Source organism: Mauremys mutica, unplaced genomic scaffold (genome assembly GCF_020497125.1).
Source record: "Mauremys mutica isolate MM-2020 ecotype Southern unplaced genomic scaffold, ASM2049712v1 001160F_np12_obj, whole genome shotgun sequence".
Lineage (NCBI taxonomy): Eukaryota > Metazoa > Chordata > Testudines > Geoemydidae > Mauremys > Mauremys mutica.
In genome coordinates, this window is record NW_025423130.1 from 54,752 (window position 1) to 74,486 (window position 19,735).

Consider the following 19,735-nt stretch of genomic DNA (forward strand, 5'->3'; position numbering starts at 1 on the left):
CCATCCCCTTCTCATGTCGGATTGCAGGCTCCTCTGTTTTTCTCATGTAAGATCCCAGATGTTTCAGTGCCCCCCATCCCCGGTCCAGGAACCCAGGTGTCCGGGTACCTCTGCCCCCCATACAGAATCCTGGGTGTGTGGGTGTCCGTCCCTCTGCAGAGGATCCCGGAGTGTGGATGCCCTTGTCCCCCGCTACAAGATCCTGGGTGTCTGGGTGCCACTCTCCCCCCCTAGAAGATCTCTGGTGGGTGGGTGACCCTGTTTGCCCTTACAGCAGCCCTGGTGCACGGGGGCCTCCCTCCGTCCCAGCTCAGGGTCCCCAGGGTGTGAGTGCTCCCATCCCCCGACACAGGCTGGGGGGTGGTATAACTGGCTCTCCCTGTCCTGCCCAGGTGGTGCTACAGCAGCTGTTCACAGGGGCAGCAACCCCACTGTCACCCTGCAGCTTTAACCTGCTCCAGGGGTGACCTGCTTCACCCCCCCTTTGGGAGCCCAGGGACCCCGAACTTCCCAGAATCACCTGATTGATACCGAACTTAGCACAGACACCAGTTCAGCATGGCAGGGAGCTGCCCTGAGCCCTGACAATCAGCTTCCCTCCGCCTCCTGCTGCACAGCGAGGGTCACACGCGAGAGGCTTTGGGCCCAGTTCGTTCAGGAGCGTCCCAGGCTCCAGCTGTAAACTCTGCTGGTCAGTTCTAATCTTTGGCCACACGGGGGCGGCATTAACAGACTCGCTGCTGGCCCATTGAAGGGATCCACCTTCCAAGGACTAGCCCAGGAACCGTGTACAATGCAGGATTCTCCGAGATAGCACAGCGACAATGGACACTGCTTGACTCACATTGTAGTTTGAGGAATTTTGTTTTCTCAGTCAGACCTTGCCAAGGGAAGGAGGGAGAAAATATTTGAGTTGCCTCCTTCAGAACAGCTTGGTCTAGACACTAGCTCTGCTTCACTGTTCTGGCCTTGCTCAGGTTGAGGGTATTTTAATAATTTGGGCAGGTCCCAGGGTGTTTGGGGGAGAAGATGAGGATGTTCCCTTTTGAGATAAAAACTAAGAAATACAGCACTAGAGAATTTTTTTTTTATTTTTAGAAATCTGGGATTTAGACATTTTATTTAAAGCAAGGGAGTTCTGAGTTTCTGAGAAGGTTTTTGTTTGCAAGAAGCAACATTGTTTGATCTGTCATTGTACCAAAGGGGGAGATGGTTGTCTACAAAGGAGGGGTGAAAACTAAACACATCCAATGAGAATTGAACCCATGCATGCAGAGCACAATGGATTAGCAGTCTATCACCTTAACCACTCGGCCACCTCATCTGAACTGGCAAGAAGAAGACAGGAGGAGAAATCTAAGGTCAGCAGAGCTAGGGACAATAAGGCATTTTTAAATACTAAGCGGAAGCAGGGGCTGAATGAGCTCCCCCCTCACATCTAGTGAGGAGATGGGGGAAAGACTTCAGGAACAGACCGTGTTTGCACAGACACACCTACTCTGCCTAGCTATGCAGCATGATGGGGCCACTTTCCCAAAATGACCAGTTTTGGCTGGTGGCGGGTTGCAAATCACTTTAGGATTGAGTGGAATGAAATGTTATTATCCTTCCTGCATGAGTGAAGGGCAGCAGAACATACCTCGTTGGTCCTGATGGAGGAGTAGGTAGGTGAGGAATAGCTTTTATTGGACTTCATAGAAGTGAATAAGAACGTCATCCTAAAACAGTGGTCCCCAAACATTTCACACTGTGCCCTCTTATCCAGTTGAGGGAGGGCAAAACCAGAGCTTGAGGGATTCAGCCCTGGGTGGTGGGGTTCAGACTTTTGGCTTCAGCCCCAGGCACCAACAAGTCTAATGCCAGCCCTGGTGACCCCATTAAAACAGGGTTATGACCCACTTTGGGGTCCTGACTCACAGTTTGAGAAACACTGCTCTATGCTAAAGGGAGAGAGTTTTCCTGTGGGTGCAGTTAATCCACTTCCCCAAGAGGTGGCAGCTATGTCAGTGGGAGAAGCTATATCGGTGGGTGTGCAAGCTGTGGTGTTTGCCACATTTAAGAAGTTTAATCAAACCCCATTTTTAAAACCACCTGTGGTCTGGGAATGGCAAAGGAGCTCGATGAAGCAGGGTCTGTCCTTCAAAGTCCTGGAGGTCATGAGTCCATTGTCATGAGGGTATAGCTTAGTGGTAGTGTGCTTGATTGCAGATCAAGTGATCCTTGATTCAAGCCCCAGTGTTCTCTTATAACCTTCTTTCTTTTTTTTTAAAAAAGGAAAACATTTTCATTTCCATTCTCCATTATGTTCAGGAGCTCCACTATACGGGGGTGCTTGATATGAATGTAAATACTCAACATTTCACTGTCCAAATGCATAAAAAGCTAGCAAAGCTGTCCATTGGCTGAAATCAGTTCCAGTCCTCTAAGTGTCTAGTTTATGTTTTCAGCAATTAAACAAAGGTATCATAGGAATGTACATTTGCAGATCCCTCTTCTCCAGGAGCTGTGCTGTGCAGAAGAACAAGAGCCACATCCAGCTGCAGTTCAGGAGTCTGATGACCAAAGAGCCAATAAATGTTCCGAGGGCTGGAGAAAAATGCCTTCTAGTGAGCTATTGAAGGAGCTCAACCTGTTTCACTTATGAAAAGAAGATTGAAAGGTGACTTCATTGAAGTGTTGAAGGGCCTTAATGGAGAGAAAAGGTTGTGTATTAAAGGACTCTTTAATCTAGCAGAGAAAGGAATAACAAGACCCAGTGGCTGGAAGGTGAAAAGAGACAAATTCATATTACAAATAAGACACAAATATTCAACAGCCAGGATGATTCACCGCAGGAACAAGCTACCAAGGAAAGTGGTGGATTGTCCATCTCCTGATGTAATTTAATGAAGACTAGCTGCCTTTCTGGAATGTGTTTGCTCCAAAAGTAGCTATTGTGTCATACAGGAGGCCTGTGATATGCAGGGGGTCAGATTAGATGCTCTAATGGTCTCTTCTGGCCATAAAGTTGACTAATTTCTGAAAAACTGAGTGTAGCATTGGGAGCAGCATCTGATGTTTTCCTGTCTAGCCGGCTTGATGCCTAGAACGAACGCTCCTTGAGTGGGGTGATCCCCAGGGAGAAGCTCAAACCTGCAAAGTGCCTGGCCAGGGGCAGGACATTAGCACAGCAAGGGAGGGGTGTGGCAGTGACATCACAAAGGCCTTTTGAAGGACCTCAGACTATTGGTCAAAGGTGGTGGGGAGGTGGTGACCTCACAGAGAGATGCTGACATCAGCCAGGCAGGACAGGGGCGAGGGGCCAGGGAAACCTCAGAGACCCCTGTGGCTTTGCTTCAGCAACTCTCCTTCTCCAGGTCTCTCTTTGAGGACTGAAAGAGTATTCGGATTCACGGACGTGAGTGCCAGGAGGAACCTCTTTTGAGTTTTCTCCTTCCCTTTTCCTGATTTTACTAGAAAACAGCCGTCCCTGTTTAGAAGGTAAGAGCCTCCTCGAGGTTTGAAACCGGTTCAGTCTGATCCATCTGGTGACAAAGTCTAAGCATGGAAAACATGAGCTCAAGGAGGCAGAATTTTATTCCGCACCTGGGATTTTATCCCCTAGAATCACTAGGGACATTAGGGTTTGTCCTTTGTGTTTCACCTTTTCCTCCGTCCCTTTCTCCTTTCTCTTCTCTTGCTTCTTTTGTCCTTTCACCTCTTTCCCTCCCAACACCAAGAGCGGGGTGTGTGTATGTGTTGCGGGGGAGTGTTTGGCAGCTCCCACTGTGGGAGGTCCACCCAAAAATGTGGGGCTGAAATAGTGCTTGGTCAGTGATCCCCACCAGTGATCTGGGCCATCCTTTGGGCTCCCTGGTGAGAACCCTCAGCTTCCCGTCCTCAGTCTCTACCCTGATTGGCTGAGCAGGGGGTTATTGACAGGGAGGAGACTCAGCTCCTTGTTGTTCTCTTTTAAGACCAAGTAAATAAGTCAGAACCAATCATATGTTTGATGAATTTTGCTGCTTCTCTGCATTAATGGTCTCTGAGCAGTTCATGATTCTCTCTAACATTGCAGTTCTCCTCAAATACTTGCTGAATAATTACTGTGCAGTGTTGTTGGTCTGGAGTTCATCTGAGAGCACTTTATTCAGGTCATTCAATGGATGAAATTCAAGATCCGATGGTTAGTTTGAAAATCAGGGCTCTTAGGTCCTATTCCCAACTCTGCCACTGACTGACTGTGTGACCTAAGATAAGTCAATTCTCCTTTCTCAGCCTTAGCTTCTCCCTCTTTCAAGTAGGGATTATAATGATCCTCTCCTACCTACCTCACGGTGGGTGGGGATCCATTGGAGAGTGTCACTAGGAGTAGTGCATAATATGAGGTGTCCTATCACATTTACTGAGAGCAGATTATAACATAATAGAATAGCTGAAAGTCTATTTCATTTGTATTTTTTTTATTTTGCAATTGTTAAGAGCAGCAACTACTTAGCTCAGACTGAAGCATCTTATCTAATGTTTGTGATCTAAGTGTCTCCCCTCTGTGTGTGACGAGACAATTTAACACACTCTGACAAACAGGAGATGCTTTTGTTTTGCAACAAAATATTTTTGCAAAGAACTTTCATCCCACTTGTTTTGATTTCGAGAAACAAACTGGTTTAGTCTGAAGGGGATTTTCTGACATTGAGCAGGTGCAGTGTGTCCCGTGACACCCGCCCGCTATACGGTGGCCCCTGCTGAGGGCGCCCTTGCTGCAGCTGGTTCTGCTGGCGCCCTGTGGTTGCCCTCGTTCGGCCAGGAACAAGCCTCAGGTGAGCTGAAAAGAATCCTGTCCAACCAAATCTGGCAGCTGCCATCATGTAGCCCAAAGTCCCCACACCTGCCGGGGAAACAAACCAGCCACCATAAAGTGGTCCATTGTCTCACGCGGGGCCAGAGCCTGACACGGCACCTGTGGGCAACCATTGCTCTGAACACGCCGGCCATGCACACGCTGGCCGATTCCTATGAAAGATGTCACTGCACGTCTCGGTACTTAAAAGGTACCTGTGCCACTGGCAGTGAGTTCTGGGGACAGTTGCTCACATTCAGTGAATGTAACTGTACGTAACTGTATGTGCAGCTCTGTGCAGTCACATTTGATAGAAGTTTGGTAATTAAATTATACAAGAGGGTCAGATAAAGTGGCTACTACCACCACTATGTTTTGTCCCGTGAAGCTTTTACAGCCATTCTGAGGGGAAATGGGCCCTTTGCCCACAGAAATGGTCTATAGGGGACGGCTGCAGGCAGCAGGTCGAGAGATAATCTCATCAAAATTATTTGACTACTGGGTAATGTAATCAAAATCACTAAAGGAATGTCCGGGGTTTTTATTGGAACTTAACTTGCCTGCCCCTGGCTGGCTCTGGTTGTACAAGATGGACGTGTAATCGGGGTTCAGTTGTGTAAAAAAGAGTAATCGCAGTGCAAGGGATGTTAGGCAAAGGAGAACTGTGTGTGATGATGTAAGGTTTTAAGGACCTAAACTGACACTCATGGTTTGTAAAACTCTTGTTTTGTAGGTTTAAGATGAATTGGTTTGGTTCTGCTTTGTTGGGATTTTTTTATAATGCCACTGAAAATCCATTTGAATCATTCAAAGTGGCAAAACTGCCAGACACCTTTTGCCAGACACAGGTAACTAGTGTTGTTTGGGTTTGGGATTTAGCATTTAACCCTTAAGGTATCTCACTACTCTATAAAGTTCAAGACCAAAGTTATGGTTGTAGTTAGGGGCAGCCAGAACCAGAAGGATGGAGAAAGAAGCATTGGTTGGACAGATGGACGGATGGACAAACCGGATAATTAAGCCTCTGTTTTAAAAAAAAAAAAGGCTTAAAAACATTAAAAGGAAAAAAGGGGCAAAATGTTTCCCCGCTTACCAAAATACCTCAGCCTAGATCTGCCCTTGGGGTTTGGGGGTGGGGGCGCCGATTCCAGGGTTCGCCTAGGGCACCAGTTGCTGGTAGCTAGTCTAGAGCTGCCCCTGCCCAGAGGCCTTTATTCCTCCAGCCTGCGAGGATGGGAGGTGGGGGGGGGGGGGTGTCAGGAAGTTGCCCCTTCAATCCCACACACAAAAGGACCTTCTTAGGAAAGGCAAAAATCTTGAAAAGAAAAAGTAACATCAAGAAGGACTTCAAAGACAGAGCTTTTTAAGATCTCAAGGAATAGTTGAGTGTTTCACCAGGGACTTGAACCCTGGATTCTCAGATTAAAAGTCTGATGTTTGGCCCACTGAGCTAGCCAGATTCCCAGAAAAAGTCAGCAACTTTATGTAGAGGAGAAACTACTGAAGAAAAAGAGCCCAGGAAACAATAGAGGAAACCTGCTGGTCTCTCTCCCCACAGCCCTAGCCCTGGCTTGCTCCTCCCGCCAGCGCCCTGAGGCATTTTGCTAGCACCATGCCCCAGTCAGCTCCACCATCCCCAAATGCTAGAAGGCCCAGCTCAGGAACCTGGCTGCTCTTACAGCCACCTCTTCTGCCCTGACCAATAGGGAGGAGGATTGAGGGACAGGCCAGTAGGAGCTGGGAAAATTAAGCCTATATGTTTCTGTTTGGTTTTGAACTAGGGACCTTTTGCGTGTTAGGCAAACGTGATAATCACTACACTACAGAAACTCTGTCCTAAGATACTCCTCCTCCCTTCATAAAAACATAAGAATGGCCATACTGGGTCAGACTAAAGGTCCGTCCAACCCTGTATCCTATCTGCCAACAGTGGCCAATGGTGGGTGCCCCAGAGGGACTAAACCTAACAGGTAATGATCAAGTGATCTCTCTCCTGCCATCTATCTCCACCCTCTGACAAACAGAGGCTAGGGGCACCATTCCTTACCCATCCTGGCTAATAGCCATTCATGGACTTAACCTCCATTAATTTATCTGCAAAAAGAAAGAGGAGTATTTGTGGCTCCTTAGAGACTAACAAATTTATTTGAGCATAAGCTTTCGTGGGCTAAAACCCACTTCATCGGATGCATGCAGTGGAAAATACAGCAGGAAGATATATAGATATAGATATACACAGAGAACATGAAAAAATGGCTGTTGCCATACATACTATAATGAGAGTGAGCAGTTAAGGTGACAAGTATCAGAGGGGTAGCCATGTTAGTCTGGATCTATAAAAGCAGCAAAGAATCCTGTGGCACCTTATAGACTAACACCTATTAGTCTATAAGGTGCCACAGGATTCTTTGCTGCTTTTACAGTTAAGGTGAGCTATTATCAGCAGGAGAAAAAACCTTTTGTAGTGATAATCGGGACGGCCAATTTCCAACAGTTGACAGGAAAGTGTGAGTAACAGTAGGGGGACAAATAAACATGGGGAAATAGTTTGACTTTGTGTAATGACCCATCCACTCCCAGTCTTTATTCAAGCCTAATTTAATGGTGTCCACTTTGCAAATTAATTCAAATTCAGCAGTTTCTCGTGGGAGTCTGTTGTTGAAGGTTTTTTGTTGTAATATTGCGACTTGTAGGTCTGTAATCGAGTGACCAGGGAGATTGAAGTGTTCTCTGACTGGTTTTTAATGTTATAATTCTTGACATGTGATTTGTGTCCATTTATTATTTCATGTGGAGACTGTCCAGTATGGCCAATGTACATGGCAGAGGGACATTGCTGGCACATAATAGCATATATCACATTGGTAGATGTGCAGGTGAACGAGCCTCTGATAGTGTGGCTGACGTGATTAGGTCCTATGATGGTGTCCCCTGAATAGATATGTGGACAGAGTTGGCAACAGGCTTTGTTGCAAGGATAGGTTCCTGGGTTAATGTTTTTGTTGTGTGGTTGCTGGTAAGTATTTGCTTCAGGTTGGGGGGCTGTCTGTAAGCAAGGACAGGCCTGTTCTCCCAAGATCTGTGAGAGTGATGGATCGTCCTTCAGGATAGGTTGTAGATCCTTGATGATGCACTGGAGAGGTTTCAATTGGGGGCTGAAGGTGATGGCTAGTGGGTTATGTTCCTTTCTTTGTTGGTCCTGTCCTGTAGTAAGTGACTTCTGGGTACTCTTCTGGCTCTGTCAATCTGTTTCTTCACTTCAGTAGGTGGGTACTGTACTTGTAAGAACGCTCGATAGAGATCTTGTAGGTGTTTGTCTCTGTCTGAGGGGTTGGCGCATATGTGGTTGTATCTTAGAGCTTGGCTGTAGACAATGGATTGTGTGATGTGGTCTGGATGAAAGCTGGAGGCATGTAGGTAAGTATAGTGGTCAGTATGTTTCTGGTATAGGGTGGTGTTTATATGACCATCGCTTATTAGCACAGTAGTGTCCAGGAAGTGGATCTCTGGTGTGGACTGGTCCAGGCTGAGGTTGATGGTGGGATGGAAATTGTTGAAATCATGGTGGAATTCCTCAAGGGTTTTCTTTTCCATGGGTCCAGATGATGAAGATGTCATCAGTGTAGCGCAAGTAGAGCAGGGTCATTAGAGGATGAGAGCTGAGGAAGCATTGTTCTAAGTCAGCCATAAAAATGTTGGCATACTGTGGGGCCATGCGGGTACCCATAGCAGTGCCGCTGACTTGAAGGTATACATTGTCCCCAAATGTGAAATAGTTATGGGTGAGGACAAAGTCACAAAGTTCAGCCACCAGGTTTGCCATGACATTATCGGGGATACTGTTCCTGATGGCTTGTAGTCCATCTTTGTGTGGAACGTTGGTGTAGAGGCCTTCCACCTCCATAGTGGCCAGGATGGTGTTTTCTGGAAGATCACCAATGGATTGTAGTTTCCTCAGGAAGTCAGTGGTGTCTCGAAGATAGCTGGGAGTGCTGGTAGCATAGTGCCTGAGGAGGGAGTCTACACAGCCAGACAATCCTGCTGTCAGTGTGCCATTGCCTGAAATGATGGGGCATCCAGGATTTCCAGGTTTATGGATCTTGGGTAGCAGATAGAATACCCCTGCTGCTTTTTTGGCCTGTCTGGGAGGTTTTTGTCAGCCCTGGCACACAAAAAGGGTATCATTGCGAGCGCCCACGAAGGTGAGATTAATTTTTGCCTGCCTTGCTCAGCTTGACTTGCTTCCTCACCCCATTCCTGCCTTATATCCTGGGTCGCCTGGTGGCTGAAGATGGTCCATTGTCTCAAGCGGTGCCAGAGCCTGACACAGTGCCCCGGGCAGCCTTTGCTCTGCACATGCCAGCCGTGCACATTTGCAAATACTTTAAAGCTCTTGTGAGTTATTTCTGGGAACAGTTGCTCACCTTCAGAGGAAGCTCCCTAAAATTGGCCTGTCTCACCCAGTGGTACATTGACCTCTGTTCAGACTGAGCCGAAGTGTGGGGGGGGGGGCTTGCTGCTGTGGCTGCCACTGCTGTGAGGGCGGCCACTGTTGCGGATGAAGCCATCCTGGAAGTACCTTCCACTTAGCCACCCACTGAAAATCCTGTAGGATGTAAGGTGGGAATAGAAGAACATGCGGGGGGGGAGGCCTTCCTAATCTCCTCCCCCTTCCGCCACTATCGGCCATCCCATATCCGGTGCTGCACCCAGTGGGGTAAAAAAAAATATGGCCATATCGGAAGAGTCAGTTGGGTTCTTTATGGTTGTCCCATCATTCCCCTCGGGCCTGACCTGCCCTCCAGCTCAGCCACCCACTGAAAATTGAAAAACAAAAAAGTAGAGCCGTACAAGGCTTCAAAGCCCACCAGGCCCAACCACCATTTCTAATACAGCAGAAAAGCCACACTTCTCCTGACTAGGTAGGGACATCCTATGGCCCCACAAAAAGTGGAAGGCCATCGTGTTCGGTCTCAGCAGCATTCGTGGAGCAGGGGGAAACACATGGCTGAGGTTAATGACAAGGTCCCCTTCCGCCACCGGCTGAGCCATTCCTCACAGGCCAGCAACCATTTCTCCCAGTTCGCATTCCCCACCTCGTCCCCAACCGAACGCTAGGAGGCCCAGCCATCAACCTGCAAACTCTTGTAGCCCTCCTCTTCCGCCCTGACTGATAGGGGGGTGTATTGAGCCTCCCTCCCTTAGGCCCTTCAGCATCCCTGGGGAAAGACAACACCGCCCAAGTGACTTTGGGCCAGTAGGTCAACCAATAGGGCTGCCTCCTAGGCCAGGCTGCAGCCCAGCTTCAGGACTCAAAGGAAATGGAGCTCGCATCCCTACCTACAGGACTCCAGGCACGGCCAGGCTTCTGGATGAAACGTCCCCTCTTGTGCTCAAGTCACAACAGCTAGCGGGCAAAAGACAAGCGTTCATGGCATTGGAGAAAGCAAGACAGAGCCTTGGAAGACCCAGCAGGGTTTGTGGCACAGGAATTGTCCTCAGATCCCACCGAGACTTCAGCTCAGATTGCAGGATTCAAAGTCCCGAGTGCTGGCCCTTACACCATGGGGACAATAGGGAACCCCCAGACCTCTGCTGAGCTCTGGTGTGGATGACCCTGTGGGGGCAGCCCTGCATTTGCTCACCAAGTTGGCCTGCAGCAGTTAGGCCTCTGGGAGCTGAAGCATTCTTAATCGAGACTGAGAGGCCAGTGGGCATGTGAGGAAGTTGCCCCTTCAGTCCCAGGCCCTTCCTAGTGAAAAGCCAAGTCCTGGGGAAAAAAGGTCAAATAACATGCTGCAGAAACACCTTCTTTCATGTTGAGGGGAATAGTTCCCACTTCACCTGACCAAGGACTTGAACCCTGGACACTCAGATTAAAAGTCTGATGCTCTACCCACTGAGCTAGCCAGGCTCACATGTAAGCAAAGCAAATTTCATCCAGAAGAGAACCTAGTCATGAAAATGAGGGCAGGAAACAATACAGAAAACCTGCTACTCTCCCTCTCTTAGCAGTCCTAGCCCCAGCCTGCTCCTCCATCCGGCGCCCTGAGGTCTTATTCTTTTTTTAGTTAACTATCAAATCCAGGAGAAAACACGGTTATACAAAGCAAAACGAAATCACAAACAGAAATGTCATTGGAAATACAAAAATAAAAAAGGAAAATGCAATCCCCATCACTTTATCATGTCTGGGCCATTCCTGTATTGAGAGCATCCGCGAAGGTCCCTGCGTGTTTACAAGAAACCTGGAGGAACTCATACCACAGCCTGAACATGAAACTCAACTGCTCCCAGGTGCTGCAGTAAAACCTTTTCCCAGCTGTGACGTTGCAGTCCATAGGGTTTTATGAAAATATGCTAATGAGTGTGAATATAAAGTGACTGGACTATGCTTCATGCAAAAGGTCTCTTGTAAGGTATCATTACAAAGCTTATAATCTACTGTGTGTGTTCATCCTATTTGTATGAACCGATCATTCTTGGATCTGAAACTAGAAATATGAACTATACCTCTGAGGTCCTGTTGTAATGATGCAAAGTGTGGTCCATTAATAGTGGTTTGGACTCTTGATGGCTCCCATTAACCAGGACAACTGACTGGAGATGGCTCTGTCCTGCACCATCTGTGAGTCAGGCCAGGAAGAATGAAGGCTTGGGGGTCTCACAGATATGTGACCATGTCACCTGGTACAGGAATCCATCTTAAACCTGGGGCTCTTCCTCAGGAGAGAGACAAAGAATTCCTGCCTTGTACCAAAGCTGTATAAGGGGGTGGAACTGAACAAACATGGCTGCAGTCATGAGACATCCCCTAGCTACCACCTAAGCTGGAACACGGACTATACGAGGTGAAAAGATTGGGCCCAGACATAAAATAAGTCTAGTCTGCAAAAGAAGCTTATTGGAAGATCTCTGAGGGTGAGATTTGATCTGTATTGAGTTTCATACTGTATTAGGCTTGGACTTGCATGTTTTTGTTTTATTTTGCTCTGTGAAAAATACAAGGTCCATAGAGAAGGAAAAGAAAATGCCTTGGAAAAGTCTCTGTGTGTGTGTGTGAGATGGGTGGTAGGGTGTCTAGAAACCACTTTCCTCTAGTTTCTTTTCTCTGATTTCCTGTAGAAAATCTGAAGCAGGGAGCTAAACCCATTACCTTCTCTGAGGCTTGAACTCAGGACCTTCAGATTATGAGACTGACACGCTGCCAACTGTGCTAAGAAGGTTTGGAAAAGTTTGAGGCTCAGTGTATATAGGACCCTCCTACAGCAGTGACTGGGGCAGGGAAGGAGCCAGAGATGTGCTGGAAGAAGCAGGGAGCTCTGGTGACCAGAGACTTTTCCTGGCAGCTTTCACAGCAGCAAAGAAATCAATTCATGCTGCCAGTGAACAATCTACTGGAACTAATGGCAGCACAGGGGGGATGTTTCCAAGCTATGCACCTACTTCCACATTTTAGAGCTTACTCTCTTTTTCCTAGTAGGGCACTTTCCATGCAAATTAAGCAAAGCAAGTTGGGGAAACTACACAGGTAATAAAAACCAGTGCTCCAAATAAGGCTTGAATTCATAACCCCAGCAGTAGCCCACTCTGCGCTAACCAGTTGCACCAGTGCAGGTGCTTGTTTGGCAAAGCTGGGAAGCAGGCAGTTATCAGTCTCTGTGATTCACACCTTTGCCTGGTAATTGAAAGGCTGATGCATCAAACCTAACTCAAGATGCGGCTTTTCAGCCATGAGACTCCAGGACATTTTGACAGAAAGAAAATCTCCTCTGTTTTGATTTAGCCCCATTTGACTCCTTCTGCTCGTCTTCTCCCCCTCCCTCCAGTCTCTTTCCTTCCCCATTGGGGCCGTGTAGAGAGGAGCCCCAGTCAGTCTCTGTCACAGAGTCTGTATCCCATAAAGGGAGGGAGGGCGGGAGGCGTTGCTCCAAAACATTGATAATGGGGGGTGGGCATGGTTAGGGGGAGAAAGGATGGAGAATTAACAGTGGGGCCCAGAGAGATTCCCCCAGATTGGGGAGATCCCCTGCTGCCCCCCATCAGCCAGCTGTGGGAAGAACAACTTGGGATTGCTTGGGGAAGCCACCTTTAAAAACACAAGTGTAACATGCTAGTTACATTTTAATAAGACCAAAACCTCCTCAATCCCAGGGTCACAATCACTGGAATGATTTTGCCTTGATATTTTACCAGCCGCAGACACAAAGTGAGTCAAATTACAGTTTCCGTTCAGACTCAGTGCACACACAAGAATCCGGAGGCTTTTAATTCCTTAGGTTCTGCTGCCATTTCATTTCTGTCCTGTTCCAAGATTTATCGTTGTGCAAAGCAACGTTAGGCCCTTGGGAGTGTCCCCCTCAGTGCTGCCTGCCACCCTTGGGCAATTTAAAAGGGCCCGGGGACCCCCGCCACCACCAGCAGCAGCACAAGGGGACTAAGGCAGTTTCCTGCCCGCCCTCACTCCATGTGGCACACCACTCCCGGAAATGGCTGGCACGTCCCTGGTGTGGGGGAGGTCTCCGTGCGCTGCCCCGCCCTGAGTGCCAACTCTGCCAACTGTGGCAATAGGAGCTGCAAGGGTGAAGTCTGCGGGCAGCCATGCACAGAGACACCCCTGGCCCTCCCGCTTAGGGGCTGCTGCCAGAGGAGGTTGCAGGTTGCTTTTGGGAGATGCCCGAGGTAAATGCTGCACCCCTCACCCTCTCCTGCACCCCCAACCCAGACCCCACACCTGCACCCAAACTCCCTCCAAGAGCTTGCCCCCTGCACACCCTCCTGCAGCACAACCCCCTGACTGAGTCCAGACCCTGCACCCAAACTCTCCCAGAGCCCAGCCCCTCTCCCTCCCACACCCAAACTCCCTCCCAGAGCCTTAGGCAGGTGTGTGTGTGTGTGTGGGGGCAGGACTTGGTCCCATTCTGGGCACCACCAAAAATTGTACAAACCTGCCGCCCCGTCCAGCCCAACCTTCAGCTGATGCACCTCAGCCCACACCTGTGCAGGGTTTGAAGCTTCCATTGCTTAAATTCCAGGACACTGAGGGATTTCAGCTCCCCTTTGCCCAGAGGGAACCTTCACCCCACTCCCAGCCAGGTTCTTGTCCATGGGATCACTGTAGGGGGGCTGGGTCCCGCTGGGTCTTTTCTCTCTCTGTGACAGGCCAGGGTGCAATAACTGGGGCATCTGAGCACCCAGGACCTTCTGTGGGGCTGCCATTCCCCTTCCCCTTCTGTGGTCTCATCAGTCATTGACTCCAGCATTTTTTTCTACCCATTGTCAGCACCATCCCAAGCAAGCTGCACTCGCCTCAAAAAGACAGTGTCCCCTGGTGGGTGTAAATCACTGACCTCTCTCCTCTCTGAGCACTGACTGCCCCTCTGTTTCCTGGCCTCTCAGTCTGTGCAGATGGGACCTTTCCCTCCAGTGCTGGAGGATTCGCCCTTCTCATCTGCCCTTGTCCCAAGCAGCACAGCGGGTGGGAATCTTACATGTACCAAGGTGACTTAGGAGCAGAAACCACCCCAAGACCTTCCATGCAATTGGCACTTGCCCCTTACTGAACAGGATTGAAACTCCTGCGGGGTAGGCAACCTATGGCACGTGTGCCGAAGGTGGCCCATGAGCTGATTTTCAGTGGCACTCACACTGCCCAGGTCCTGGCCACCAGTCTTGGGGGCTCTGCATTTTAATTTAATTTTAAATGAAGCTTCTTAAACATTTTAAAAGACCTTATTTACTTTACATACAACAATAGTTGGTTATATATTATAGACTTATAGAAAGAGACCTTCTAAAAACATTAAAATGTATTACTGGTATGCGGAACCTTGAATTACAGTGAATAAATGAAGACTCGGCACAGCACTTCTGAAAGGTTGCTGACCCCTGGGTTACACTCAGAGCCCTCTTGTTTCCAGAGCACCCAGTGGCCTAAGAGCAGCATGGGGGACACATTCCCTGCTCTGAGGGCCAAACCTGCTGTCCTGGAGATTGCTGGTTCTTAGGGTCACTTTGCAGCAGGGCCAGATTCGATGTGTGGGGCAGAGAGAGTGGGTGCCCTGGACTCAGGGTGCAGAGATACAATCAGGCCTCTCCCCTGCATTGGGTGAGGGGTGCTGCCACCCCCTGCTGGAAGGTGAGGGGAGGGGGCACTGTGAGTTGCTCAACACCTGACCCTGGTGGCAGCAGTGCTGTGGGGAGCTCCAGGTGTTTCTAGGATCTGCTTTTTCCACCTGCCTGTAAAGTCCAGCTTTCCCCAGCACATTCACTGCGGTGCAATTGGGTCACTGTTTCCATGGCTGAGCAGCAAAGAATTTCTCCCAGTTTCCCTTCTATCGGCGGCAGGATTAGCCTGTGTCAGTGATTAATGAGGTGGATCTAGTTGTAGATTGTTATTCATTCCCCACCTTGACTATTCACACAGTCCCTTTCCCATGCAGATTCCCAGCACCTCGGTGATCCTGGTAGCAGGGGTTGGGGCCTGAGATTTTCAGGGTCCTTTTTCCCCTCCACCTGGAGTGAACTCAGCTTTTCCCCCCATCCCAGACAATCCATGAAATAACAACAGGGGCATAAAGAAAGAGGGGAGGGAACATCTCACGGCCAGGGCTGGATGTGCCCAGGGCCCCCTGCTTGTCCATTGTTTCCATGGAATTTGGCCCCTGCTTTGCACAAGGGACAGAGAAAGATCTTGCTGTTCCTGTGTCTGTGCAAGGAAAATTGTGCTTCCCTAGGAAAGAGAGGCGGGAAATGGCCCCATGGTGGGACAATAGCCTCAGGATTAAGACCTAAGGACTCAGGCTGAGAACTGATAGAACTGCACTCATCTGGGATTTAACAAATTGTCTTCCATGGAGCAGGGCCTGATCCAGCGTTTTTGGCACCCCAAGCGGAAAAAATAAATAAAAAAGCTGCAATCAATGGCAGCTCTACCTCTGCTGCTTTTGGTGGCAATTCCTTCCCTCTGAGAGGGACTGAGAGGGCCGAATTGCCGCTGAAGCCTCCCCTTTCCATTGACCACCCCAGGGACCTGCTTGCTGCGCTGGTGCCTGGAGCCAGCCCTGCCATGAAGACGCTGGGAAGATGGCGGAATCTGGAAAATAAATGGATTTGTTTACATTGCAAGTGAAGAATAATTGAAGCTTTTCTGGTTTAAAGCTACTTTTCCCTGGCTGGGAATTGAACCCAGGCCTTAGCAGTGAGAGTGCCAAATCCTAACCACTAGACCATCAGGGAGGTGATGACGGTGTTGTTCTTCTCACTTATGCTACACTTTCTTAGGCTACTTTCTAGCCACTTTCTGAAACTGTTCCACTGTCCACTCCCTGAGGGGCTAAGAGCAGAGAACCCCTGTGCTCAGGGTCACAACCTCAGCCCAACCCAAGTCACTGAAACAAACTCAAATGATGCTTCCTCCAGCAGGATCACAGAGACACACAAAAAAACCACATGAGGAACAATCCTCCTCTGCCTTCATTTACCCCATCGCAACCCTCTCAGCAGCCCGCTCTTGCGGGAAGGACACTGAGCTGATAGGAGCTCTGGCATAGAGACCAAGGAAGGGGTGTTGCTCCCCCTGGGTGTGAGCTGATCACATTCTGACTCCGTGTAACAGGGCTCTGAGCTTTGCCATCTTGTGAGTTCTGAGCACGGAGCCCCCCGGACCCTTCTGCTGGGAGCATGGGGATTGCACAACAGCTGCAAGCCCTTTTCCCGTCTCCTTGTCCTCCTCGGCTTCCCCAGACCTTCCCCACAAATGGTTCTATCAGATGATGGAGGGATCTACGGACCTGCAGGTTTCCCTCACCCACCTCTTAAGGCAAACAGTGATTCCCTTCTCTGACACTCCTGGGCCAGGCTTCTTTTAAGTTTTTCCTCAGGGGACCTGATTCCCTGTGAAAATGTGTGTGTGTGGGGAACTGGCTTGTCTACCCCTTCTCTGGGAGCTGAGAAGCTTTTTCAGACTCTCCCCCACTAGATGAGTCCAACAGCACCTCCCACTGGTGGGAGAATCCTAAATTCCACCCTCCCCGCTGGTTACTCTGACCAGCTGATGGCGACAGCATGTTAAATCAACCCCAGCTCTCTGGGCTAGAGAGCAGCATCTAACCAGCTTTGTGACAGCTCCGGTTTTCTCGCTGGAGACATAATGAACCAGGAAAGAAGGCAAATGTCAGACAGGGAACCTCAGCTCCGCAAATAAATGCCCTCAGGGCTCCTTCTACACTGCGACTGGGCACTTTACTGACTTCAAATCCGGCCAGCCCAGTTGGTAGAGCATGAGACTCTTAATCCTACCAGCATAAGTTTAAGCTCCATATTGGGGAAGCAGCAACAGCTCTTAGGTGTCACTCTTATGCTTATAGTCACAGCCCAAAATGAAATAAATTCTCTGTCCGCTCTACAATCTAAGGCAGATCAGGTTCCTTCCTCTCTGAGCTTCAGTAAAACATGAAGTAAGAACAAATATAATTTTCTCCTCTTCCATTCTACCCCAGGCAAGAAGTGGGGATAATAACCATTTAATGGATGACTGCAGAGAGAAAAGTTTGGTCTTTATAAATAGGACAATGATTAATTGTTCTCCATGTCCACTGACAGTAGGACAAGAAGTAATGGGCTTAATCTGCAGCCAGGGAGATTCACGTTAGATGTTGGGAACAGCTTTCTAACTCTGAGTGTAGTTAAGCTCTGGAATAGGCTCCCAAGGGAGTCTGTGGAGTCTCTGTCCTCGGAGGTTTTTAAGAACAGGTTGACCAAACCTCTGTCAAGGATACTCTCCATATACTTGGTCCCATAGACAACCTGCTCTGGCTCTGGTTCCCTCCTTCTGCTCCCTGCCTGGGCCGGCTGCTGTGGGCACTTGATCCCACATGGCCCTGACGCATCGTCTCTGCTTGGCCCTGCCTCAGCAGAGAGGGCTGGATTTCATGACCTCTCCAGGGCCCTTGCAGCCGTACAGCTCTATAATTCGATGCCATCGCAATATAATATAAACAACAACAAAAGTGGAAACACCCCAATCTAACATCTAACAATTCAGCATGAACTGACATTCCACAGCACAAAGTGACAATACGTAGGAGTGCAAAGCCCGACAATTCAGCGCCATGCAATTGAACTGCCCCATGGGGCAAAATGACACACTGCAAAAGAGCTCAGCTCAAACCAACGCAACACAAGCCAGTGCAAAGACCATACAACATGAAGCAATGCATCAGAGTGCAAAGTGACACTGTGCAAAACAGCTCAGCGTGGAACAGCGACACAGCACAAACCCACACAACAGAATCATATAGAAAGGTAGGGCAGGGAAGGACCCCGAGAGTCAGGGCCAAGTCTCCCTAGGCCACCCCCGACAGGTGTTTGAAGAACAGGGAAACAAAGGGCACCAAGAACTTATGTTTTTTGAATGAGTGAAGAAAAGGGAGCAGCATTGTCCCCCTCGGGCAGCCCCTGTTCAATTCCAGGTCAGAAAGCAAAACTCTTCTGCAAGAATATCCAAAAAATGTTGTGTTTCACTTCACTTCATAAGTACAGTTGTGTGGCAATTAAGTGATGACCCTAAAGTTTCATAAAAGTGTGGGAAATACGGACGTATCTGAGAAAATGGCTTGGAATGAAGGAAGAAAAAAAGTGATCAGTCGAGAGAACAGGCCCTGTTTCCCCCTGGTTTGGAGCTTCTCTCACAACTACTAGAATAGCAAAGCTAAACAAATGGGGTTCTATTGTTCCAAAGGAGATTGAAGTGAGGCCATTTTCTCCAGATAGAATTAAATGGTAAAATGTCAGGAGTGGGATGTGAAACCACATTTCTATGCAGAGACCAGAACACCGAAGGGATTGTAAAAAAATGAGTCTTATAACTAGTACTTTAGATCAGTCCACCATCCTGATACTACAAATAATCTGATTTATGAACCCTAGTTTTCATTAATAGTTGATGAACTCTTTAGGGCGGTCGAGACGGCACATCTCTTTCAACTCCTAGAGACGTTCTACAGCACAGCTGATTTTTAGACACAGTCACCCGGACCTAAAGTTACACGTTTCCTGGAGCTCCATGAGTTCTGTGGTGTTGGAATCTCCCTGCTCGCATTTTAAGTGAACAAAAGATGGGTGCTGGCATTCTGAGAAAGTAATGGTGAACCTCAAAATCCTGCCCTGTGGGCCAGACAGTTAAGCAACCAGCACCCACAACCTCTACCATGATAGCATCCTGTCTGGGAACAACTCACTTACCAACAGCTGGGGTGTGAAATCCTCATTTCTGTGTTGTTCTATCACTGTAGTCCCCACTTTCCTATTGCTTGTCTGTATAATCTCTGTCTGGTGCTGTGATTCTTTCTGTCTGCTGTATAATTAAATTGTTGGGTGTAAACCAATTAAGGTGGTGGGGTATAATTGGTTAGATAATCGTTTTTATAATATGTTAGGATTGGTAAATTACATTTCAGTGAAATGATTGGTTAAGGCATAGCTAAGCAGAACTCCAGTTTTATTATATAGTCTGCAGTCAATCAGGAAGTAATGGGGGGAATGAGGGTAGAGGAATTAGAATTATGTTTTGCTAAGGGGGGGAATAGGAACAGCGAAGGGGAACAGGGACACAGGCAAGGCTCTGTGGTGTCAGAGCTGGGAAGGGGGATACTGAGGAAGGAAATTGGAATCATTGCTTGCTGGAAGTTTACCCCAATAAACACTGAATTGTTTGCACCTTTGAGCTTCGTGCATTGCTGCTCTCTGGTCACGCGAGAAGGACCAGGAAATGGGAGGGTGATGGGATAAACCCTCTAACAAGTACGTCTTTCAGGGTGTGAAAAACCCCAGAACCAGTATAATTAAGCTGACCTAAGCCGTGGTTAGATAGTGCTAAATGAAAGGAAAGATTGTTCTGTGAATGTAGCTATTACA

The 19,735-nt window shown here is 48.5% G+C and overlaps 2 non-coding genes across 2 annotated transcripts; both read right to left on the reverse strand.

The window, feature by feature from the left end:
- Nucleotides 1-11,972: 11,972 nt before the first annotated feature.
- On the reverse strand, nucleotides 11,973-12,045 carry TRNAM-CAU. Its single transcript has one exon. It is a non-coding gene; the product is annotated as a tRNA-Met (tRNA).
- Nucleotides 12,046-15,985: 3,940 nt separating this feature from the next.
- TRNAE-CUC lies at nucleotides 15,986-16,057 on the reverse strand. The gene has a single exon. It is a non-coding gene; the product is annotated as a tRNA-Glu (tRNA).
- Nucleotides 16,058-19,735: the final 3,678 nt, after the last annotated feature.